The 26,341-nt window shown below is 37.3% G+C and overlaps 1 long non-coding RNA gene across 3 annotated transcripts in view; it reads right to left on the bottom strand.

The window, feature by feature from the left end:
* LOC123571755 (uncharacterized) overlaps window positions 1-25,943 on the bottom strand; it is a 171,543-nt gene extending 145,600 nt beyond the window's left edge. Inside the window, exon 1 of one of the 3 annotated variants that reach the window (XR_006695960.3) lies at window positions 25,703-25,943. This is a non-coding gene — a long non-coding RNA (uncharacterized lncRNA). The remainder of the gene's footprint in view (window positions 1-25,702) is intronic. The other 2 variants (XR_012431836.1, XR_010584687.2) reach the window with 2 other exon arrangements.
* Window positions 25,944-26,341: the final 398 nt, after the last annotated feature.

The following is a 26,341-nucleotide window of genomic DNA, read 5'->3' as shown; positions in this document are numbered from 1 at the left end:
ATGTTACAATATACCTGGCCTCCACTCTCAAAACTGTCAGGGTTATTAAAAACCAGGAAAGTTTGAGAAATTGTCATAGCCAAGAGGCGCCTAAGGACACATGACAACTAAATTCAGTATGGTAACCTGAATGAAATCCTGGAATAGAAAAAGAACATTAAATAAGGCAATCTGAATAAATGATATATGTTAGCTAATGTTATTAATATATCAATACTGGTTTATTATTTGTAACAAATAACTTGTTACAAATCAATTATTTAAAAGAAATATTATATAGGATGTTTATAATGGGGAGAACTGCAGGGGGAGGGGCATATAGGAACTCTGTATGAGTTGTTTCATTTTTCTAGAAATCTACAACTTACAAAAATGAAGAGTTTTTATCTGCTAATAAAGATCTTTTGAATAAACGAAGAGTTTTTACCAAAAACATGATAATGATAAATGTAGTCTATGCTAACATTTGATAAACTGAAAACTGATAAATGTTCCCTGCAAGTTTTTTGGGAACTTACTTACAAATAACAGTAAAAAATTAGATAATTTATTTTTATCACTTTTCCATATGTTCATTAGATAAAAACTGCTTGCACCTAAGTTGCAAAAATATATTAAAGATATTTATACATATGATACCAGTGTAATTTCCTGAGATGTTGAAGTATGAAACATTAGTCTACTAGACTGTAGTCTATAAAATTTTTTGCTTAGATGGTATCTTTAAACCTAACACGGAAAATAAAATGTTTAATTCAAAAGATGAGTTATAATTGACCTTAAGAAAGTCATTGTAATTTCTGTTTTCCACTAAGATATTCATGTGAATTTTAATTTTTACCACATGATAACTTGGAATATACAAAATGTTAGCTACAGCTTTATTTAATTATTTTTTAAAAAAATAATGGTAGGCCAGGCGCGGTGGCTCACGCCTGTAATCCCAGCACTTTGGGAGGCTGAGGCAGGTGAATCACCTGAGGTCGGGAGTTCAAGACCAGCCGAAGCAACTTGGAGAAACCCTGTCTCTACTAAAAAATACAAAAAAAATTAGCCGGGCATGGTGGCGTGCACCTGTAATCCCAGCTACTTGAGAGACTGAGGCAGAAGAATTGCTTGAACCTGGGCGGCAGAGGTTGCAGTAAGCCAAAATTGCGCCATGGCATTCCAGCCTGGGCAACAAGAACGAAACTCCGTCTCTAAATAAATAAATGAATGAATGTAACCAGACCATTCAATTTGAAGACAAAGGGCAAGAATTAACATTTATTGTGGTTTGCAACCTTAAAATGTGTCTTCCCGTTTATTTGCACAGAATTTGACAGAAAATAAAACAGACTGAGAAAGTTTAAGTCTTATTAGTTCTTCCATGAAGTTAGTAAATGTTGGGGTGCTGAAATGTTGACTCAAATCCAACTAAGACACCTATGCTCTTTTACACTGCAACCTTTAAGTGTGTTAACATATTCCTCCAAACATAAAAAGCAGATTGATACGTTAAAATGATGGCAATCCTTGTATAGCTATTGAATGATATAGATTTGAAACGGCAAATATATCCTTGAGCAAACAGGTTTCATCTTAAGGACTAATATAGCTTTGGAAAATATTCTGTAAAAAGAGTTTGGCTTAATAAAAAAGTGTTGCCATATGGTAGTGAAAGAGCTACTAAACAAAAGGACATGGTTTCCTTTCCCATTGTATTTGTCTTTGCAGCCCTCAAGTACTCAATTTTATTTATGTTGAACATCTCAAAGCATAAAGTTGATCTGAAGTTCTGAAGAGGCTTACATTTAGCATTAACACCAAAAAAGATTCTGCAACTCCATAAATACCTGTATGCACATACACATATGTGTGCACACACTCATACATTGCTTCCCAGAGAATCTCATTTTTTCTACTTTCCCCTACCTATTATTTGTAGTTATTTATTTTATTTTTTTCTCATATCCCAGTCTCAGTCCTTCCTTTCTCTACATAAGCAAAGACTCTAATAGTTTAATAAGTATCTTCTGGCTTGTATGTGTTCTCACAAAATATGTGTTGTAGTTTGAGCATAAAATTGAGCTTACATAAATAATAATGTGTTATGCATCTGATTCTTTTTCTTGCTGTTTTAATTAAAGCCTATATGTCTTTCTGTACAATCAGTGTAACACTTAATCGGTTATTTTAAACCTCTGAATAATACTCTAAGCCTCGAAAACAGTGCATTTTTCCACTCAGGGTTATGCAGGTTGCCTTTTAACTTACTAAAACTACAAATAATAGAACCGTGAACATTCTCACATGTGCCCACTTACAGGACTGTGTTAGACTTTCCATTGCATAATACCTGGGAGTAGAACTGTTAAGTCCTAATGAGGATAGGCAAAAGTCAATTTTACTTAGTTTGCCAGAGTTTGCTTCAGAATGGGATGCAACTTGCAGTACCAGGGAATATTTATCACACCATATCCCCACACATTTGGCATTCTCTAACCTTTTTATTTTTCAGACTTAGTAAAGTTATATTTCATGACTGTTTTAATGATTATTTCCCTTATTACACTGAAAAGTTTGAGATCCCACTTTTATGTATTCTGCATATAACTTTTGACAATTTTTCTATTGTAGCTGCTGACTTTTCTAATTTGTAAGAATTTCATTTACATTACAGATATTAATCCCTTGACAGTTTGGGGCAATATAAGTATCTACTGTTCATCATCTATTAACATTTTCCATGATGAGTATGATGCACTTTGTTAAATAAAAATTTGTAACTGTAAATAAATCAATTCCAATTTGCTTATGGTTTGAACTGCTTGTTAGGAAATCCATTGAAGTATAAAATGCATACAGAAGAAACAATAGTATTTTCAATAAATGATGCTGGGAAGAATGGAAGTCGATATGGAAAAAAATGAACCTCATATCTAACACAAAAGTTAAATTAATATGCATCACTTACCTAAAAGTTAAATGCAAAACTACGAAACATCAAGGAGAATACATAGGAGAAAATCTGTGTGGCCTTGTGTTTGGTGATGACTATGTAGACATAACACAGAAAGCATAATCTATGAAATTGAAAATTGGTAAATTAGACTTTTTTGAAATTAAAAATATTTAAACTGGAAAAGGCATCATTAAGAGAATAAAACAACAAGACACAGACTTGTAGAAAATATTTGCAAACTGTGTACCTGAAAATAAAAACTGTATTCAAAATAAACAAAGAACTTTTAAAAATCAACAATAAGAAAACAACCCAATTAAAAATGGACAAAAGATCAGAATAAATATCTAATTAAAGAAGCTATACAAGTGCCAAATAAGCAACATAAAAAGATGCTGAATATCATCTGTCATTAGAGAAATTTAAAGTAAAACAATGGTATACCACTACAAACCTATTTGAATAGCTAAAACTCCAAAAGTGACAATATCAATTGCTGGTGAGAATTAGAAGCAACAAAAACTGTTCTTCATTGCTGGTGAAAGGCAAATGGCACAGCCACATTGGAAGACAGTTTGGAGGTTCTTATAAATTTAAACATAATCTTATATGATCCAGCAATTGCACTCCTGGGTAAGTCTCTAACTCATTTGAAGATTTATGTCCACACCAAAACCTGCAACTGAATGAAGCTTTATTCATAACCACCAAAACCTGTAAGCAACAAAAATATCTTTCAACAGGTAAATTGATAAACAGACTTGTACTATTCAGCAATAAAAAAGAATTAGCTATCAACCCATGCAACATACTAGATTAATCTTAACTTTATATTGCTAAGTTTAAGATCCCTATCTGAAAGGGCTATATATTGTATGATTCCAATTATCTGACATTCTGAAAAAGGCAAAATTGTAGTGACTGTAAATAGATCAGTGATTTCAGGAGTGCAGGGGGGAGGGTGCTTACAGTGGTGAAACAATTCTGTAGAATATTGTAATCGTGGATACATGACCCTATGCATTTGTCAAAACCCACAGGACTTCACAGCACAAAGAGTGAACCTTAATGTATGCTATGAAATAAACAGTAAAATAAGACCTCAACCTTTCCAGATGAGATAGACTCCCTGTGGCTAATAGAAATGCTCTAAATTTGAAAGCAGAACCAGGCAGCCATAGCAGGGTGAGAAACAGCAGTTACATCCTGGGGTCTTGGGAAAAGCAGCTCTTGACAAGCATCCTGCTTTACATCCCTGCACTAGAACAGTCCCTACGAACAGAATCTAGGGGGCTAGATTCTGAACAGAATTGGGGTCTGCAGCGGGAACCCCCAACCCACCACCAGCCATTGGAAAGAACCATCTGACGGAGACCTCTGGTTTTGAGCTTGGAAACCACCCAAGCAAGGCTTGACTATTTTGACCCATCAGAACTGAACAAGTTTGAATCTTTCGTTTGCAGAAATGAACCTGATTGAAAACCTGAGTGACAACTGTCCTTGTTTAATTAAGGCAGACGTTCCTTGGATTCTTCAGAGTACACTTTTGTTTTGCACCCCGGGCTGCATCTCCTTAATCTGCAAATTGCTTTTTTAGAAAATAAAGTGCTCCTTTGCCTCTGCAGAGCTCACTGATCTTTGGTTAGCAATGCAAATTATTCTAAAAATCATTTAAGAGATCAAGAAATCCCAAGACCACCACAAGAACTCACCTTGTACTTCATTTTTGTCAATATTTCTAAATCCTTTAGAATATTCACTGTTTTGCTTCGTAATTCCATATTTTATTTCTGAGATTCACTTTACTGTTACTAGTTATAAATCATTAATTTTCATCTCAGTACAATATTTCATAGTGATATATGCCACAGTCTATTTATTCACGCTATTTTAAATGGGTATTTGTTAAATTCCATTATGATAGAGAATATTGCTGCTATAAACATTCTAACATATGAAAGATGGTCGACATAAGGACACATTTTTGTTGTGTATCTGTGCTAATTGTGTATACATACACATAGATTTAGTGAATAATGCCAAATATATTTCCAAAATAGATACACCAATTTTTACTCCTATCTGCAGTGTATGAGATTTTCAGTTGCTCCATGTCGTCTCCAACACTTGGAATCTGTCTCCATTATTTTAACGATTATGCTAAATGTACAGTCCTATCTCAATGTGGCATGCTTGGCATTTCCCTGATAACTAATCATAAGTACCGTTTATAATGTTGAATAGCCATTCGTATATTCTTTTGTGTAATGTTTTTGTTTAAGATTCTATCCCCCATTTTTATTATTCAGTTTTTGTTTTCTTGTCGATTTGTAGAAATTCTTTATATATTCTATTAAAAGACTTTTATCAGATACAGGAATTAGGAATGCTTTATCCCATGTGGGTGTTAATTTTTTAATTTTTGTTTTTCAAAGATGGCTAGAAGAGATGGGGTCTGGATACTCATTTTTCTCTTTCTGTATTTCTGCCTTTTATGGAACCTCTCCATGTCGCTAGTTTGCTCTTCTCTGAATGTTTGCCTCAAGGAATTTGCAGTACCTATGCAGTTGCTGTCTTCTCCCAGAGCACGTGTGCTCCATGTGATGTGGAAGTTGCTAGTTCTCTTAAAAGCTATGCTTGGACTAGGCAAAGCATCTCTTCTGACATAGTCCACTTGATACAAAGTTCCAAGACGAGGCCATTATCAAGGAGAGGAATGAAAAATTTTACAATGCAATAAGGTGAGTGAAAAAGAATTGTCAGTTGTCTTTAACCCACCACACACTGGTTCCATTGTTCTGTTGGGAAGTCACCTTTTTTTTAAAAAAAATTTATCATCACTTAACCACAATCAAAAGTTACAAATATGATGTTTTGACATATGTACACACCAATGAAAATATCACAATAAAATGGTGACAATATCTACTACTCCCAAGTTTTCTTTGTGGCCCTTTGTAGCTTTCTCCAGTCAATTGTCTATGCATCTTTGTCAAAACCAGTCATTTATAAGTGTGTCCAGAATTGATGGGTTCTCGGTCTCACTGACTTCAAGAATGAAGCTGCAGACCCTGGCGGTGTTACAGTTCTTAAAGATGGTGTGTCCGGAGTCTGTTCCTTCCGATGTTCAGACGTGTTTGGAGTTTCTTCCTTCCGGTGGGTTCATGGTCTTGCTTGCTTCAGGAGTGAAGCGGCAGACCTTCACGGTGAGTGCTACAGCTCTTAAGGCAGCACGTCTGGAGTGGTTCGTTCCTCCTGTCTGGAGTTGTTCATTCCTCCCAGTGGGTTTGTGGTCTCGCTGGCCTCAGAAGTGAAGCCACAGACTTTCGCGGTGAGTGTTACAGCTCATAAAGACTACCTGGACCCAAAGAGTGAACAGCAGTAAGATTTACTTCAAAGAGCAAAAGAACAAAGATTCCACACTATGGAAGGTGACCCAAGCTGGTTGCCACGGCTGGCTCAGGCAGCCTGCTTTCATTCCCTTATCTGACCCCACCCACATTCTGCTGATTGGTCCGTTTTACAGAGAGCTGATTGGCCTGTTTTACAGAGAGCTGATTGGTCCATTTTGACAGAGTACTGATTGATGCCTTTACAATCCCTGAGTTAGACACAGAGTGCTGATTTGTGTGTTAACAATCCTTTAGCTAGACACAGAGTGCTAGACAGAAAAGTTCCCTACGTTATCTAGATACAGAGTACTGATTGGTGCATTTACAAACCTTGAGCTAGACACAGAGTACTGATTGCTCTATTTACAATCCCTTAGCTAGACATAAAGGTTCTCCAAGTCCCACTAGACCCAGGAGCCCAGCGGGCTTCCCCTAGTGGATCGCACACCTGGACCACGGGCAGAGCTGACTGCCACAGTCCTGTGACATGAGCCCACACTCCTCAGCCCTTGGGCGGTGGATGGGACCGGGCGTCATTCATAGGGGAGGCTCAGGCTGCACAGGAGCCCACACTGGGGAGGGCCGGGGGCGGAGGCGGGAAGCTCCAGGCTTGGGCATGGCGGGCTGCAGGTCCTGAGCCCTGCCCCATGGGGAGGGAGCTGAGGCCGGGAGAGAATTTGTGCACAGCCCAGGCAAGCTGGCACTGTTTGGGGACCCAGCCCACCCTCTGCAGCTGCTGGCCCAGGTGCTAAGCCCCTCACTGCCCAGGGCCAGTGGTGCCAGCTGGCCACTCTGAGTGTGGGGTCCCCCAAGCCCACATCCACCAGGAACTTGCTCTGGCCCTTGAGCGCCACACACAGCCCAGGTTCCCACCCACGCCTCTCCCTCCACACCTCCCTGCAAGCAGAAGGAGCTGGCTCTGGCCTCAGCCAGCCCAGAGAGGGGCTCCCACGGTGCTGTTGTGGGCTGAAGGGCTCCTCAAGCTCCACCAGAGTGGATGCCAAGGTCGAGGAGGCGCAGAGAGCGAGCAAGGGCCGCCAGCACATTGTCACCCCTCATAAGTGTGTATGTCTATTTCTGGAATCTCTATTCTGTTCCATTAATCTATTTGGCCATCCTGATTGCAGTAAACACTCTTGATTATAGTAGCCTTATAATAGATAGAAAAGTTGTTACTGGTTGTAAGGTGTCCAGGTTCTTAGTGTCTTGAACAAAGAAGTGGACAAATCACACAAACAAAGCAAGGAAAGAATGAAGCAACAAAAGCAGAGATTTATTTTATTTATTTAAAACAAAAGTACACTCCACAGGGTGGGAGGCGGGCCCAAGCATAGAGGCGTAGGAGCCCCGTTACAGAATTTTCGGAGGTTTAAATACCCTCTAGAAGATTCCATTGGTTACCTGGTCTATGCCATATGCAAATGAAAAGGATAAAGTTAAATTACAAAGTTATTTACTTGGTGTATGCCCTATGTAAATGGAGAGGCTATTTCCTGTCATAGCTGAAGTGTTTCCATTTAATTTAGTCCTAGGAAGTCAGCATGAATGAGATTTATATTCCAGACCCTAGTCTCCTGCCTCAAAGTCAGACAGTGTTAATCTTTCATAATAGTCCTTTTTAAAAAATAAAAGTAGTTTTGGCTATTGTAGGTTTTTTGCATTTCCATACAAATTTTTTAATCACTTTTCAATTTCTCAAAACATTTTTTAACCAAAAGCCTCCTGGAATTTTGACTGAGATTGTATTGAATCTAGAGATCAATTTAGGAGGAACTGGTATCTTAAAAACACTGAAACTTTTAACCTCTTTAAGTCTGATTTTCTCTTAGAAATGTTTTATAGGTTTGAATGTGCAGGACTTCCACATTCTTTGTCAGGTTTATCCCTAAGTACTTAATCTTTTATGCTAAGTATCACTATGGTGAAAGCTCACAAATTTTGATTATGCTGTGTTTTCATTTTCATTGATTTAAAATGACTTACTAATGGTCCTTTTGAGTTTTCTTTGGCCCTAGGTTGTTTACAAGTATATTACTTGAATTCTAAATATTTGAGAAATTCCAGATATCTGATAGTGATTTCTAATTTAATTCCGTGATATTCAGAGAACATACTTTGTATGACTTGAATACATTTAAATGTATTGCTACTTGATTTATGGGCAAGAAATTCTATGGCAAGAAGTTGTAATATTCACTTCAAGTATTTCTATTATTAAGTGCATGTTTAGAATTATTATGTCCTCTTCATGGATCTGTTACTAGAGCTCTTTTAAATCCCTGATAATAGCCTTTGTGTTAAAATCTACTCTATTATCACAATCCTTCCAACTTGTTTTTCATTAGTGTTTGGGTGATATGACTTTATCCATCCATTTACATCTAATGTGTTTGTATCTTTATATTTAAAGTGCAGGTCTTATAATTGAGATCTTTAGAACATTTATATTTTATTTGTTTTCTATTTGTCCCATCTGTTTTCCTTTTTTTTTTTTTTTGAATTTTTTTAATGATCACATTATATCTCCTTTGTTGGTTTATTAGCTACATGTCATTGTTTTGTCATTTTATTGACTGCTTTAGGGTTTATTGCATTTATCTTTTACTCACCATGGTCTATATCAATGTACTATTATACTGTTTTACATACAGTATGAAAACCTTATAAAACTTAATTTCCACTTTTCCCTATCAGTCTTTATGATGTTGATATCATGCATTATGCATGTTATAAGCCCCACAATATATTTTTATTGCTATTATCTTTTTAAAATACTTAAGTAATTTGAAAAATTCTTATATATTATCCCACGTAGTTACCATAGGCAGTGCACTTCAATTGTTTTTATACAGCCATATTTCCATCGGAGATTATTTTCCTTCTGCCTGAGGGATTGTCTCAACGTTTATTGTAGGGCAAAACTATTGGTGGTGAATTTTTTCAGTTTTTGTGGTCTTTATTTCACCTTTGTTTTTGAAAAATACTTTTGCTCTGTAGAATATGTGGCTGTAAGTTTTTCTTCTTTCAGCATTTTAAATAAGTATCTTCTGACTTGCATTTTTATGAGAAATCACTGCCATTTTTATTCTCTTTGTATAACATGCCTCTTTTCTCTAGTTACTTTTAAGTTTTTTTTTAAATCATGGATTTTAAGCAACTTGATTAAGATGTGTCTTATGTAGTTTGATTCCATTTCTTGTGCTTGACTTCATTAGTTTCTTAGCTCAATGGATTTATAGTTCTCACCATTTTGGAAATATTTAAGTATTATTTATATAAACATTTTTTCTATTCCCTCCTATCACTCTCTTCTCTCCCAATTAAACAAATATTAAGTTAGTCAAAGCTCACTAAAGGTCTTCATTTTTAAAAACTCTGCTTTTCTCTACATATTTAATCTTGGATATGTAACATATATAACATAGTAACATATTCTGTTACTATGTCTTCAACTCTACTAATCTTTTATGGTATGGTATCATATCTGTCATTAACTCTATCCAGTGTATTTTCATCTCACACATTGATTTTTCATCTCTAGAGGATAGAGTTTGGTTTCAGTCTTCCCTAGATCTACTTAACTTTGTGAATATATAGAATACGATTATGTTAAGTTCAAATGTCCTTGTCTGCTACTTCTAATATCTTCAGTTCTGCATTGGTTTCAACTGATTTAGGGCTGATTATGTGTTGTATTTTATTGCTGCTTTGTATTTCTGATAAATTTTCATTGGATACAATAGACAGAATCTTACCTTGTTGTCTATAGCATATTTTTGAATTCCTTTAAATATCCTTGAGATTTTTTTCTGGGTTGTAAATAAGTTATTTGAAATCATTTTTATCTATCTGAGTCTTGCTTTTAAGATTTGTTAATCAGGACCTAAACAGGATGTACGTGAGTGCTAGCTATTCGCCACTACTGAAGCCAGATTATTCTGAATGATACAGGAGTTAAAGGAAATTCTTTCGGCAGTTAGTGAGGGTAACAGAGTCGTCAGTAAAGCTTCCCTTTTACCAAAAAGCAGCCTCTAAATTATTTCTTTTCTATCAAAGACCAGCTTGTAAAATCGAGCTGCAGACATAAATAAGCAAGCTGGAAGCTTGCCTAGGTAAATGGTGGCATCTTTGCCATTGGGAAAAGGCTAGCTGGGGCCAAATATGCTCAACATGGAGGGAATCCCTCTTCTCTTTTTACTGTCACTATGTGTGCATTAAAAAAGCAGGCAAAATGGCACCAGCCAGATAGGGATGTCATTAGCATAATAAAAGATTAGGGTGGGATGGCCAGCCTCTTCATGCACTATGTAAATAACACACCTGGCCCAACCAATCTTCTGAGCCCTATGTAAATCACATATCACTTCCTCAAGCTCATCTGTAAAAACTTCTCTGCTTCACCAGGGACCAGAAGACGCACTCAGGAGCCTCTCTCTCTCTGCAGGAAAGAGAATTTTCTCGTTTCTCTCACCTGTTAAACCTTTGCTTTTAAACTCACTCCTTGGGTGTCTGCATCCTTGATTTCCTTGGCATGAAGCAACAATCCTCGAGTATTACCCCCAGACAAATGATGCTGCTTCATAAATACTTGACTAAACTCCCTATAACTTATGAGGTTTCAAGATTGGTATTATTTCTTGCTAAAATATTAGGGACAATTCATAGGGGAATCTATCTAGGCCTGTATTTTATTCTTGCATTAGTTTATTCATAGTTTTAATTATGGATTTAATCAAATGGATTTAATTACTAATTTATTTAAAACATACAGGACTATTCAGATTTTTTGATTTGTTACATATAAATTTTAGCCAATTCTGATTTCATGATAAAAAATTCCATAACATACAAGAAGGCATAAGCCACTATAAGCAGAAGATACCAGAATAAAAATAAAAAGCAGAAATAGGTTTGTGTTAACATCAAAGACTAAATCAAAGCAGACTGTAGTCAAAGCAGACTACACTAATCATAGATTTTACCCAATGCCTAACTTTACAAAAAACTCAGTACAGGTAAGAACTGGGTACAGCCAGAACTCCTTTTTGAAGGAACATTAAACTGTTAGATGCAGTTTCCAAAAATGTACTCTTCCTCCTGAATTAGATTGTATTTTGATTTTAGATTACCAGGCAATTTTGAAAAATATATCTGAGAAATTATCTCAAATGAAGCCATTTTGGTTTGGAGCCTCCTTTGTTTTACTCTTTATCTGATATACAATTAATAATTTGACTATTCACAACCCCAAAATCCATACATCTTTATTTTAATGATAATAAAAAATACAGATCAAATACATACTGCTAATATAATCTACTAGATAGGAATTCCCCATATTATTTCAGCTAATAAATATTATTAAATTGCTTTTCAAAATTTCTAGACAAAATCATGGGCAATTTTTAAGATCGTTTGGTCAATGCCATTCATTCCCCTGTGTAAACCCAAGTAGGAAAGGACTGAATTTGGTCTGTTATGAATGCTTTCCTTCTAAAACAAATACAGATTTTAGATTTTGGAATATAAAATATAACCACACAGGTAAAAACTTAATAACAATGTCTCAAATTAAACATATGTTGTACAATTGAATATATACTTCACAATCCTGACAATTTCACTCCATAAATGAAACTACCATTGCAAAATCATAACTGAGACAATGAAAGAGATCTGATCTAGCCAACTCCATCTTGCTTCTAACCTCCAAGTTGTCCTTGTTCATTCCTGGGCATAGATCAAACTAACTTTGGAAGGAACTTAGTTTATAGTCTAAAACGAAAACGATAACAGCCCTTTCCCAAAACAAACCCCCTTCTTCCCTGGGGACTAGACTTCCTTTGTAGAACTAACAAATTGCCAAAAGATGAGAACAGATGATTTAGGAGTCATGAAGCTCAAGGCCACAAGATTCTGACCCTCCCCAAATTGCTCCTGGGGAAAACATCATTATTGTAAAACCTAAGATGAGTGTTTGAGATATTTTGCAGACCCTGCACTTAGTGGGTCAGCTGGCACCACCCAGATCAATAAACTAGCTCATCTCACCTGGATTGCCAGCCATTATTCCGGAAGTCGCAAGATGTGCAACTTCCCCAATTTCTCCTGCATATAGGATCACCATTGTAGAACCTAAGATTGACCTTTTGAGATGTCTTTTCAGGCTTCTGCCTTTCTGAGGACCGGATGGCCCCACCTAGACCAGCAACTCCCCTGTGGTCCCCACCCAGGAACTGACTCAGCACAAGAGGACAGATCTACTCCCCATGATTTCATCTCCAATCCACCCAGTCACACTCTCACTGGCACCACACCCACCAAATTGTCTTTAGAAACTCTGTCCCCAAATTCTCAGGGAGACTGATTTGAGTAATACTAAAACTCCAGTCTCCCACACAGCCAGCTTTGCATGAATTACTCTTTCTCTATTGCAATTCTGCTGTCTTGATAAATCAACTCTGTCTAGGCAGCAGGCAAGATGAACTTGTTGGGTGGTTACATAAACGTATACAAGGAGATATGTGCAAGAGTATTAGAGCAGCACTGTTTGTAAATAGCAAAAGAATATATGTATACACAAATAAAAAATAAAAGGATAAAGAAGCTTAAAGTTACAGTTTATCAAGAGGAGTTAAACACATTTTAGTATATATATGCTACATAATACTATACAGTAGTAAAAGCCAATGAACTAGAACTATACATATAAACAAATAAATCTGACAAGTATAATATTGTGCTAATAGCAAATGGAAGAAAAATGCATCAGTATATTCCATTTATATAAAATATATTTAATTTTGCATAATGATTAAGAAATCCATACCTATATAGAAAACTATTGAAACCATCTTTGCAAAAATCCTAACAGTGAGAAGATTATGACAGTGTAAGAGATCAGATCCAACCAACTCCATCTTGCCTTTAACCTCCAAACTACTTTTCGTCATTCCTAGATGCAGGTCAAGCTAATTTTAAGAGGAATTTATTGTAAAATTAATGAAAGACCACAAGTTTAGGAGGATGAGAGGAGCCTGAATACATAGTTAAACAATTGCCAGCCATTATTATAGAAGTCACAAAATTTGGAACTTCCCCAGTTACTCCTGCAAATAACATTACTATTATAGAAGAGAACTTAAGATTGACCTTTTGAACGCCACTGCACTCTAACCTGGGGGACAGAGCAAGACTACATCTCAAAAAAAAAAAAAAGCCTTTTGAGATATCTTTTCTGGCTTTTGCATGCATTTCTGAAAACCAGATGACCCCAACTAGACCAGCGACTCCTCAGTGGTCTCCACCTAGAAGCCGACTAAGCACAGGAGGACCATTTTCCACATCCTTATGACAGCATCCCCAACCAATCAGCAGCTCCCATACCCTAGTCCCCTGCCCGCCAAACTGTCTTTGAAAAATCCTAGCCTCCACATTTTTCAGGACGCTGATTTAAGTCATAATAAAACTCCAGGTCTCCCCTTTAGCCAGTTCTATGCATATTAAGCTCTTTGGACAGTTCTATGCGTATTAAGCTCTTTCTCTATTCTCCGTGAGTATTAAGCTCTTTCTCTATTTCCCTGTCTTAATAAATCAGTTCTATCTGTGCAGTGAGCAAGTGTAACCTATTGGGCACTTATACTATGAAGAAGTGAATATGAATTAAAAACACCAAATCTATGATCTTAGCTATCTCTGTGTGAGAGAGAAGCAAATGTGTTCCGGAATGGATACAGAAGCACTAAACTGTGATTGAAAATTGTATTACTAAGAAAAAAGATGGACATATTCCTCTATAATATAAACAATCCACACTTAAATTTAAAATGTAAATATTATAATATTGTATATAAACTGAAAAAGTAAGAACTTGTCTATTGGAAGGCATAACCATCAAAAAGCAAACATTGTGATGCATTCCACTAAATTATTACAAGTGGTATGGAAAACAAAAGTCCTGTAATTGCTTAAAGAATAAAATAATTTATAATCCAGTCAGAATAGGGGAATTGTGTGGTAGGAGCTATTAAGAAATTATTTTAGAGGACGGGTGTGGTGACTCACGCGTGTAATTCCAACACTTTGGGAGGCCAAGGTGGGCAGATCACCAGGTCAGGAGATCGAGATCATCCTGGCTAACACAGTGAAAACCCATGTCTACTAAAAATACAAAAAATTAGCTGGGTTTGGTGGCCAGGGCGCCTGTAGTCCCAGCTACTTGGGAGGCTGAGGCAGGAGAATGGCGTAAACCCGGGAGGCGGAGCTTGCAGTGAGCTGAGATAGCGCCACTGCACTCCAGCCTGGGCCACAGAGAGACTCCATCTCAAAAAAAAAAAAAAAAGAAAGAGAAGAGAAGAAAAGAAAAACAGAAATTATTTTAGAGAGAGAGGAAAAGAGGTCCTCGAAAGGTTCTTTTTCACAGCTCCAAAAATTTCTTGTCTAGCACGAAAGTCCTGGCTCTTACACCCAGACTGGCAACCTGGGATATGCAAATGCTGACCATTAGAAACTGGGTCCACCCAACACGGAGATTCCCACGGTTGTTCTCTTGCCCTTGTCCCAACATATGCCTGACAGCATGGTCACGCCCACATATCCCCACGTGTGTAGAACATTATGGCGCCCTGCATTTACATATTAAAGGACCGGGGTGGGAAAGCCAGTTTTTTCACAGCCTACCTAAATGACATGCCTGGTCAAACCAATCCCTTGAGCCATGGAACTGAAATCAGACACCGCCTCCTCTAGCCATCACGTAAAACTAGCTAGTATCCTCCAAATGCAGTCTCCTCTTTCGGCTTTGGAGCCCCACTCCGGGTCTGTCCCGGGAGCTTCTTCCTTCTGTCTTTTTGCTTCTTTCTTGCCTATTAAACTCTCCCCTCCTTAAAAAAACCACTCCACTAGTGTCCATGTTGTTTTATCTAATTCAATGTGAGACAAGAGCTCTGGTGTTCCTCTGCTCATCAGAGGCATATTACTTGTAAATTCACAAAAGTAAATAAAGAATATATGATAAATGCTTTTGTTAAGTACAGATTATTACAGTTACAAAAATGAGGGATTTTTCATCTAACTTGATAGACTAAAGAAATCAAAAGGGAAGCAAATGCCTGTGTTAGACAATTGCTTGCACATTGCTGGTCAAATAGCGTCAAGACTAGAAAGAAAAACAAAAATAGACTGCATATAGCAAAAATAATTCACTTACTTGAAGCTAGATATAGATTTTATTAATTTCTTACTAAGGCTTGTTTTTAACTTGATTACAGCCTTAGTACCCTGGCACAGTATAATATTAACAAAACAAAAATTAGACATTGTTCTCCATCTACTTTGAATCACCAATCATTCTCGACTATTTTTTAATGTAGAAATTTCCAATTAAAGTAGTATCTTCAAATAGTATGTTTATATTTCTGAACTCGTTGATTAGAACTGACAACTGAAGTCAAAATACTGGTACTTAAGAGTGGGCAGACCAAATAATGAAGTAAGTTTTGATAGTTAAAGCAGTATTTCCCAGACTGTAATGGACGCCTCTCCAATTGCTAATTGCTATGCATATCTTTAACAATGTTTTCTGGTCACACGCATTTTGGAATCTTGGGTTAAACAATTTAGATAGGCTTCGGGTCCATATGAACTCTCAAAGCCTTTTACATACTCATGTGCCTTATTAAGCATTGGGTGGAGGACACATTGACAAGATTATGTTTATTTCCCAAACTTATTTGATAATGGAGACTTTATTTTCATTAACATCTGAATTATGTCCCCACAAAGCTTACTTCTAATTGGGTATGGACATGCAAAAACATGCCTAATATTTTAAAAGTTTAAGAAATTATGAAGTAATTGACCTTCATAGCCATTAAGATATTTCAGCTTTCATTCAATTTAACATTTCAGTTTTCATTCTAATATTTTAAAAGAAAGGGAATACTTATATCATTCGATCTACCTAACATTATTATTTATCTGACTTATGCTTAACTTAAACTTATAAAGAAATGTGAGAAGGTATGAAGAACTTGTGAAAAGTAGAACAACAGAATAGGCCGCACCGAGAAAGGTTCCTGAACATTTTTCTAACAGTATTCTTGCATTAAGTAACCCCTAGATACATCCAATGTCTTGTTTGCCATAGGTAACAAGGGTTCATGGAGAAATTTGATATCCGCTTCCTTAATAGGTGTCTAAGTTAGGAAATGATTGGAAGCAATACAGTTAGACGATCATTGAATCTTTTCTTAACATGAATGTTTCTGCAAAAATCTACCTCAGTATTTGCACTACATAGTAATGATATGAATCTGACGTGGCTACAGGCTTTGGAATGCTTTAAATGTATTTGAATTCCAGACATAGATGTTTTACTGGTAGATAAATATCAAATATGACTAAATCATTCATTCTGAAGTTGCTTAAGAAATGCTTAGACGTTCATACTGTATTCATATTCAGTGTTTTATACGATCTTTGAGAAATACCCTTACATTTCTGGAAAGATAATGGAATTTTAAAAGTATACTATACAGACTTTAGGAGCAAATATTTTAATATAGTCTATGTCTGGAAGTAGTAATGATTTAAAGGATTAAGTCTGTAAGTGTGTTACCCTTAAAGATAGTCTCATGGAAATGAAAGCTGCATTTGCTTCCACCGCTAAACCAAGGAAAGCTGTTACTGTGGTAAAGGTAAACTGCAGCTCAATCTTTGCTGAAGTGTTTGCCACAGCTCTTTATTCCCAAATCTACTTAGCTCACTAACCCCACTCTAAAAGAAAAAGACATATAGAAATAATATAGGCTTCTTTTGAATCTTAGTTACTAGAAAAATCTTGTTGACCACATCATACTCACCCCATTTTGCTTTATTATATTTAAGCTTCAGAAGTATTCCTATCATTACATTTACATTACATTTACATTAAACTTTTTATAATTTTTCTTCTAATACAAATAGATTACTTCTGAATAGTATTGAGAGGTGACACTGTGCTAGCAGCCCTCACTCTCAGCACCTCCTCGGCCTAGGCATCCACTCTGGCAGTGCTTGAGGAGCCCTTCAGCCTGCCATGGCACTGTGGAAGCCCCTCTCTGGGCTGGCCAAGGCCAGAGCTGGCTCCCTCTGCTTGCAGGGAGGTGTGGAGGGAGAGGAGTGGGCGAGAACTGGGGCTGCCTGCCGTGCTCACAAGCAAATGAGAGTCCCTGCGGGTGCGGGTGCGGGTGTGGGCTCGGTGGGTCCCGCACTCGGAGCAGCTGGCCGGTACCACCGGCCCAGGGTAGTGAGGGCCAGCAGCTGCGGAGGTTGCACTGGGTCCTCCAGCACTGCCAGTCCACCTGCACCACGCTCAAATTCTCCCCGGGCATCAGCCGCCTCCCTGTGAGGCAGGGCTTGGGACCTGCAGCCTGCCATGTCTGAGCCCCCACCCTCCGTGGTGGGCTCCCATGCAGCTTGAGCCTCCCTAATGGGAGCCACTCCCTGCTCCGTGGCGCCCAGTCCCATCCACCGCCCATGGGTTGAGGAGGGCAGGCACAGCTCGGGACTGGCAGGCAGCTCCACCTGCAGCCGGGGTGTGGGAACCACTACGGGAAGCCATCTGGGCTCCTGAGTCTAGTGGGGACTTGGAGAACTTTTATGTCTAGCTAAGCAATTGTAACTATACCAGTCAGCACCCTGTGTCTAGCTCAAGGTTTGTAAATACACCAATCGGTAATCTGTATCTAGCTAACCTAGTGGGAACTTGGAGAACTTTTCTGTCTAGCACTGTGTGGCTACCTAAAGGATTGTAAAGGTACCAATCATACTCTGTGTCTAGCTCAGGAATTGTAAATGCACCAATCAGTATCCTGTCAAAATGGTCCAATCAGCTCTCTGTAAAATGGAACAATCAGCAGGATGTGGGTGGGGCCAGATAAGGGAATAAAAGCAGGCCGGGGGAGCCAGCCAGCGACAACCCACTCAGGTCCCCTTCCACTCTGTGGAAGCTTTATTCTTTTGCTCTTTATGATAAATCTTGCTGCTGCACACCCTTTGGGTCCATGCTGCCTTTAAGAGCTGTAACACTCACCACAGAAGGTCTGCAGCTTCACTCCTGACAGCGAGACCACGAACCCACCAGAAAGAAGAAGATCCGGTCACATCTGAACGTCTAAAGGAACAAACTCCGGACACACCATCTTTAAGAACTGTAACACTCACCGCGAGGATCCGCAGCTTCGTTCTTGAAGTCAGTGAGACCAAGAACCCACCAATTCCCGACACAGTATTAGTCAACACAGTGGACTATCCAGAGAGCCTGAGGCATGGTGTTTAAGCAGGGATTTTGAAAGCAAACAGTCTAACTTCTCTACTTACCCACCTCACTGAATTATTGTGAGACTTCAACCCAGTAAAATGCTTAAAATAATGGCATATTGTAAATACTCAATAAATGTTGTTGTTTCATTACTAACAAAGAGGATTAGTTAGGGCTAACAGTTCACAGTTCTCCAATGGTTCACCTTAATTTAATAATATTGTTGCTTGATGCCAAAACTCCAGATGGTAACAAAATATTAATTTTACTTTCATGTTATTTTCTAGTAATTTCCATATGCATATATTTATCGATTCATTGTATGTCTTCTTCCAATATAATGCATATTTTATAAAAGCAGAGACTTCTGATCATTGTTATATCTCCAATATTTCTGACCATTTCTGCATTTATTAAATCATTGATAAACATTTCATTAAATAACAGATAATAATTTTCCTTAGGACATATGCATGTAAAATGGGTGGAAAGGCCAAGAAGAAATTAAAGGAATTCTTGAGTATTTAAAAGGAAATGGGCATTCCTAATTTTTCCTTACAAAATTGTATTACAAAAAAGTAGTAACATTCCAACCACAACCTGACGGCCAGATAGGTAAAGATATCTAAATATTTTCTAAAATTTAACCAATGTGTCACATTTTCTTATCTTTTGGTGTAGTGATACTTTTATAGTTTCTACAAGGGGCAAATATTACCTTTACCATAAGAAAAAATGTACTCTAATAAATTAAAAGACAAAAAAAGCATGATTCAATTATTTAACACAATCTAAAAATTTTAAAATGAAACATTGGATACCATAAAAATGTGTTACTATATTTTTTGGTGTCAAACAACTAAAATTGAGATGAACTGAGATAATATCTGGTACCTAAGATACCAAGACATTCAATTAGTCCACAATTACAGGTGGAAAAGTCTATGCCCAAACGGTAATGTATCACAGTCTAGCAAAGGGTATTTTTCCCCCAAAGTCATTGACATTATTTCTAGAATATTCGTGGAACATCTTTTGCCAAGACCAAATGTGACTGATTATAACCTACCCTTTCTACCCAGGTCCACATTCATTACTTCACAAATGACAAAGTTATGTGAGAAAAAGGAAAAGTAGTGTGAGGGAAAATAAAGCAAATGTGACACAAAGAATCTTTCTCTACCATTTTGCCAAGACTACTACTTCAAATGTCTTAAGTTAAAAACTCTAATACTAGATTATTAATAGGTACAATAAGATTTTTCAGATAGCTTATAAAAATCTATATAATTGAATTAGTGATTTAATAATAAAAATAAGAAAAAAAGGAACTATCTGAAGAGATGTTTAAATATTCTAATTGGATTAACAAGCATAGTAATATGATTATTCACAGGTGTTTATATATTAATTTAATACAAATAAAAATTATTTATATTATTACTAAATGCTGCAATGTATTGACCTTAAAATTCAGGTCGATCTATGTTTTCAATTATCTATTTTCATTCAAAATAGAAAAAATAAATGAGTTTGGCATTTTGGTATGTTTACTAATAGAAAACAATAATGGCAACACGATCAATGAATGATTCAGTTAAATGTAGGGTTTGTTCCAATTTTTTGAATATATTAGACACACCAGATTTAAATTCAGTCTAAAACCGTATATAAGTTTTAGATGACTTATTATATAGGCATTTTATAATTGCTTTTGAGCAACCTATAACCAAAGGTGTTTGCAGACTAGGCCTTAGATTTACACAGTCCCAGCTTCATTTTCATTCTTTAATAATATTAGTAGAACAAAATATTATTTAGAGTAATATTAAACAGTAATACCAAACTAAATGCCTTAGCAGAATATAGACTTTTATTTTTTGCAAAAACAAATAGCATTGAATTCTAGTTTTAGCTACAACATGTAAAGATATCGGTAGTCATCACTCCCCTCTTACATCAAGGGAAAGGCTGAACAAACAAAATCAGCCACTTAAATTGGACTCATCGGGGAACTGAGATCACAGGGTAAACCCCAACCCAGCACCTTTAGAGATAGACAAATACAGTGAATCACAGCTTAAATCAGCTTATAAGAACCAGAAGCCATCAGAACCATAAATTGGTAGAAACACTTAAACAGTAACGTTGACAAATTGCTAGAGGCATGTGGAGACTTGTGTGAGAATGAGAATGAGAATCCCCCGGGGTTCACATCCTTAGGGAGCCCCCACATTTTAATAATTTTAACATCCAGGAACCCCACTGCGTTCTTATAGTAAAGAGGCAAAAAAATCCCTTTTTTGTTGGGGCAAGGATGAGAAAAGAAACCCATTTTGAAATATGCCCAGAGTATCGGTCATAACAAAGGCCTCCCCAGCAAGAGGAGAAATTTACCAGAGCCTTAGCTGACATGGGGGAAAGGAAATTAGCCAACTATAACCACTCTAGAATGTCCTCAATTACCTAAGGGGAGGGGAAATCAAGCTGTGAAACAGCTGTAAGGTCACAGACCCACTAAAATAACGAGTCTTAATCAGATAATTCTAGACTTCCTCTTCTCCCCCTACACCTTACCATCACAACAACACGGACCCAGTATAATATCAGTAGATTATAGCTGAAAGAGCCAGAAGGCTCACACTCCAAGAGAATCTCAAAAAAGTTACAAGAGAAATTAAGAAAACAAAAAAGTCACTTGAGGAAATTGAGACCTGTGATACCTAAAACCACAGCAACCGTTAAAACAGCCAACCCTCTAGCAAAATTAACATAAAACCTGACACTGAATACCTATTTGCCACAGTTCCTATTACCTGATGTATCATAATCGGCTTTCAACAAAAAACTACAGAGCATGCTATAGGCAAGGAAAAAAAAAATGTGAAGGGGCAAAGCAAAAATCAAAAGTAGATTTATATATGGCAAAGATATTAGCTCTATCAAATCTGACATTTAAAATAAGTATGATTAAATGCTAAGGACTCTAATGGAAAAAATCAGACAACTTGCAAGAACAGGTGAGTTACAAAGGTTGAGAAAGGAAAATGCTAAGAATCAGAAGTGAAACTAGAAATCAAAAACACAGTAACAAATAAATAATGCTCTTGATGAGTTCACCAGAAAAGTACCATTGAGTTTGAAGAGAGATGAACAGAAACTTCCCAAACTAAAATATAAAGAAAAAAAAATACAAGAACTATGGAACAATTTCAAAATGTGTACTACAAATAATTGGAGTACCAGAAGACAGAGACAATGAAAATGAAAAATATATATATATATTTGAAGTAACAGCTTCCACCTGAGCTCACCTTGCTCTGCTCATATCCATGGCCCAGGTAGGAAGGCAGTTTAATCGACAATGTGTTCTTCCTAAACTTGTACAGAGCCTGAAGTTGGTCTGTGCCTGACTCAGGTTCAGTTCCGCTCTGGACCAAGGCTTTCTACTGAACCATTTTACGGCCTCTGCAACGGAGTCACCTCACTCTTTGCCGTGGAAGACCGAAAGAACAGCTTGCAGACATCTAAGTTTACTCCCTTCTCACACTTAACAACACTCCAGAGAAATTAGGTAACATTAAACTCCTTTCCTCTCCCTGCCGACCCCATGGTTCAAAGCCAAAACATTTGGTGCAGACACTACTTAGGTTGAATTGGGGTAAGAGATATTGGCAGGGAGACCCAAAATGCCGTATCTTCCAAGAGTCTGAAATGTGAATAAGGGTAAAGTCACCTGACATGTTCCCCTCAAATTACTTAATACATATGTCTGAAGCCTTCATTTCTTTTCTGTGACATCTTTCCTCTCCCCACAATGTATTAGAATAAAAGGGGTAAGTTTTTCTCCTTGACTTCAGCTTTATACCTAAAGTTTAATGGCAGGAAAGCACGGAAGAGAAAGAACAGCACAAGCTTATCTATAAAGGCACCCAAAGTCAGTGGTTTTTAAAAACATATTATCAATTATCATTAATATTAACACTAATATTATTAATATTGATCATTATTAATATGATTAAGATTAATTTGGTCCAGATATCTATTTTTATGATGTAAATCTTAGTCTAAGGCCTAACAAATGATCTTATGCCTCTTGGTTCATCTGCTGACCCCACTATTCCCTATTCCAAGATTCCACTATTCCCGATTCCACTATTCCCTATTCCAACCCAGGATTACAATTGGGTTGGTGCAAAAGTAATTGTGGTTTTTGCCACTGAATGTAATGGCAAAAACCGCAACTACTTTTGCACCAACCTAATATTCATAGTAAAACACACGCACACACACAAGTCACCACATACAATATTATATTCTTTCAGAAATAATTGTGAGTTTTTGAATGCATGGAGTAGAGGTGGTTTTCTTGCAACTAAATGCCAAAAATAATTTTCACTGATGAATTAAAGCTGCCACAATGTAAATAATAGCACATCTCATGGTTAAAGCAATCAGTAGAGGAAACATCAAAATTTGCAAGAAATATTTTTTCTCAAAAATTGCTAATTTGCTGGCAAGGAACTCCGCTCCTGGTTATATCATTAACAGAAATTAAAAGAATGTTATTTTCTTTACTTCATTCATCTCCTCCTACCATTGAGAAGCTCCAGAATATATTTTATAACTGAAATTAAGGGAAATAGCAGTTAAAGTAGCATATATTATCTATTTGTCCCAGTGAATTCCACATACTTGCCACTTCATTCTCCTTCATAAGGAACAGCTTTAGTCAAGGGAAGGAGTTTTCCAAATGTGACTTTTCAGAAGCGATTCAGGCGATGTCACAGGACATTTTGAGGCTCCTCACTCTGAAAACAGCCCTCTCCCTTTCAACCCAAACCAGTATAATTTTACTTGTTTTTAAATGTGATCTCCCTAGAAAGAACAACAACAAAAAAAAGTTTGAAAGCTTCTGGTATGGAAGAGTGAGTCCTGGAAAAACCCAGGAGTTCTGGCATTTAGTAGCAGTTTTGTCATTAAATTTAGAGAAATTTCTCAGTAAATCCTACTGGGTGTTTCAGATCATGCTGGATTACATGCTCTCAAAAGTCACCAGCAGATATCACTTTTAGTAATTTCAGTACTCTGCTGAAATCCATTTCTTATTAACTTCATTAGAATAATGTAGTTATAGGATCTACTTGTAACCGAATTCTGCTTTGAGTAAATCAGAAGACACTACAATTGAAAGGACAAGACATATGCCCAATTGATATTTACATATTTTCAAGTATCTAATAGTGTTTTTAATGGAGTTTAGCGAAATATTTAATACATTTAAACAATAGTGAGAGAAAAAATACACACATATAATATGTAAATGTTTTAACATCAAACTGAAACTCAGAGTTATAAATTAATGCAGCATAAACTAAAAACAGGTTATGTTTTTCTTCTTTTTCCAATTAAAAAATAAACCTTTTCCTTTCTACCTTATGAGAAAAAAACATGGCCTCGTCATTGTTCTTCTTAAACCAATGCTCATAAGCTCTGTTGACATTAACATCCAATTTTAGTCCTGAGAACTACTTTGGTAGTTTTCTGCTCATTTAACATGTATTTTGCATTTTCTAATTGCCAGACCTGGGTGTAAGTTTCTGAGGTCCAAAGATAAATAAATTAAACCTTCCCACATTTGTAAGATTAAAAGTTTGATAGAGGAAGCAGAAATCTACAAAACTAATTACTGTGCACACTAAGTGCACATAGTGTGGTTGTGAATAGTAAGTGAGGGAACAAATGCAGGAGCACAGTGCCCTGCGCACAGGGATCACTAGGCACCAGATCTTTTTAGAAGCACCTATTGCTTTATTTCTAACAATTCCCCAACCACCATTCATGCTATGGTAAATACTGTCCTAAGGACAACTTGGCATAGTAGACCAAGCAAAGGCATCACATTATTGGACTGCAACGTAAACTAATAAAATCACAACCTGGTATCAGACAGGTTTGGAAGAATGCTTACTGTACCAGTATATCTCACCTGAGAGAGAGTTTCTTACATTGAGATTGAGTAGGAAAAGAATTTGTAGGGCAAGCAAAGTGTCAGTGGTCAACTAAAGTCTTTAGAAAGCTGAGTTTAAAGGGAATGAGTGCCTGCTTCACCTCTGGACGTTTGGGACGCAGCAGTTTCGCTGTGGTCCCAGTGTTATCATCACAGGAAGCAGCAAAGCAAAGTGCCTCCTGGAAAAGCTGCTTGGAAGGCTGGGGACAGGAGGAGGAGGGGTTCTCCTACGGAACACCCTGGGGGCACAGAGTAGTTTTAGAGAACAAACTTCCCCGATTTTTGGAGGAAAGTATGGGAAGTAAGTTAAAAGGGAGAAAGTGCCTATAGCCTAGAGGCATCTCACAATTATGGCAAGGGAAACAACCAAGTCCATCTGGGCCATATACCCAGAGGCCGGTAGTGAACAGAAGTATCTCAATGCATGCTAACTGGAGCTGTATGAATGGCTAATAATTAAACTTCTTACCAGCATAATGCCATAAAGCTATCTTAGACCAACAGACCTTAAAAACCTGTCTGGGTGTAGGCACTAAAGGAAACACAATATAAATCTGAAATGACCAAGTTTACCCAGAATTGACTAAAATTAGGTAGTTTCCCTAAAAACACTAAGTCACTTTTTTTCCATGCCTGGCATTTTTGGCCTGTGATTTTGAATCTAGGACTCTAAATTATAGTTATTATTCTTCTTATTAATTAATAGTCATGTCGGAAGTCCAACAAAGCTTGTTTTTAAAGCAGAAGCAGAAATTTTCACCAGGATCCTATTTAGATACAACAACATGGCTATTAAGAAAGCCTGTAGTCTTAGCTACTCAGCAGGCTGAGGCAGGAGAATGGCGGGAACCCGGGAGGCGGAGCTTGCAGTGAGCCGAGATTGCGCCACTGCACTCCAGCCTGGGCGAGAGTGAGGCTCCGTCAAAAATAAATAAATAAATAAATAAATAAATAAATAAATAAATAATAAAAAATTTTAAAAAAGAGGGAGAAAAGCAGAGATGAAGAAATGAAGGAGGGGAAGGGTGTCCCCAGGTCTGAAGCCCCAACAGTACCTTTCAAGAAGGGGACTCGAGTGGTGGCCTTGGCCCCTTCTATCTGTAATTCCCGCAGCTCTGGTCAGGGCAGAAATCTCCGTGGCTCTATGAAAGATTGTCTTGGAGCAATTAGTTTGGTACGCACATCGTTGGCATATGGAACTGTACAGTGGACGCACCTGACGGCGAGGAATACCCCGAGTCTACCGTGAGAATGACCCTGTATGGCAGACGCGGCTGAATGCAGTTCCGAGCTACGGAATCCAGGAGGGGCCAACCCAGAGTCATTCCTTATTTAGGAGGAACGTCTGAGCCCCTGGCCCTTCCTGTGGAACGCGTACAGGAAACTGAGGCTCTTCGTTTTGGCGTAAATGAAGGTTGCCAGGTGGAGATTGTTAGGGGGAGGGTACTAAGTGAAAATACTATGTGAACTACATGCCTTTTGCAAACAATTGCGGTTCTCCTGTCCAGCCTGCCACTACTGGACTCTTTCCTCTGTATGTAAGCCCTTAGTAAAACCCCATGTGTCCTTAAAAAAAAAAAAAAGAAAAAGAAAAAGAAAAGAAAGCAATCTAACATCACATTATTTAGCACTATGATTAAGTAACAAAGCACTGATTGGTCCCTGCAATAATATACAGGCATAGGCTGTGTCAG

The sequence above is a fragment of the Macaca fascicularis genome, chromosome 2 (assembly GCF_037993035.2).
Source record: "Macaca fascicularis isolate 582-1 chromosome 2, T2T-MFA8v1.1".
Classification (NCBI taxonomy): domain Eukaryota; kingdom Metazoa; phylum Chordata; class Mammalia; order Primates; family Cercopithecidae; genus Macaca; species Macaca fascicularis.
Note: the sequence above shows the minus strand (reverse complement) of the source record. Positions and strands in the feature narration are given on the sequence as shown.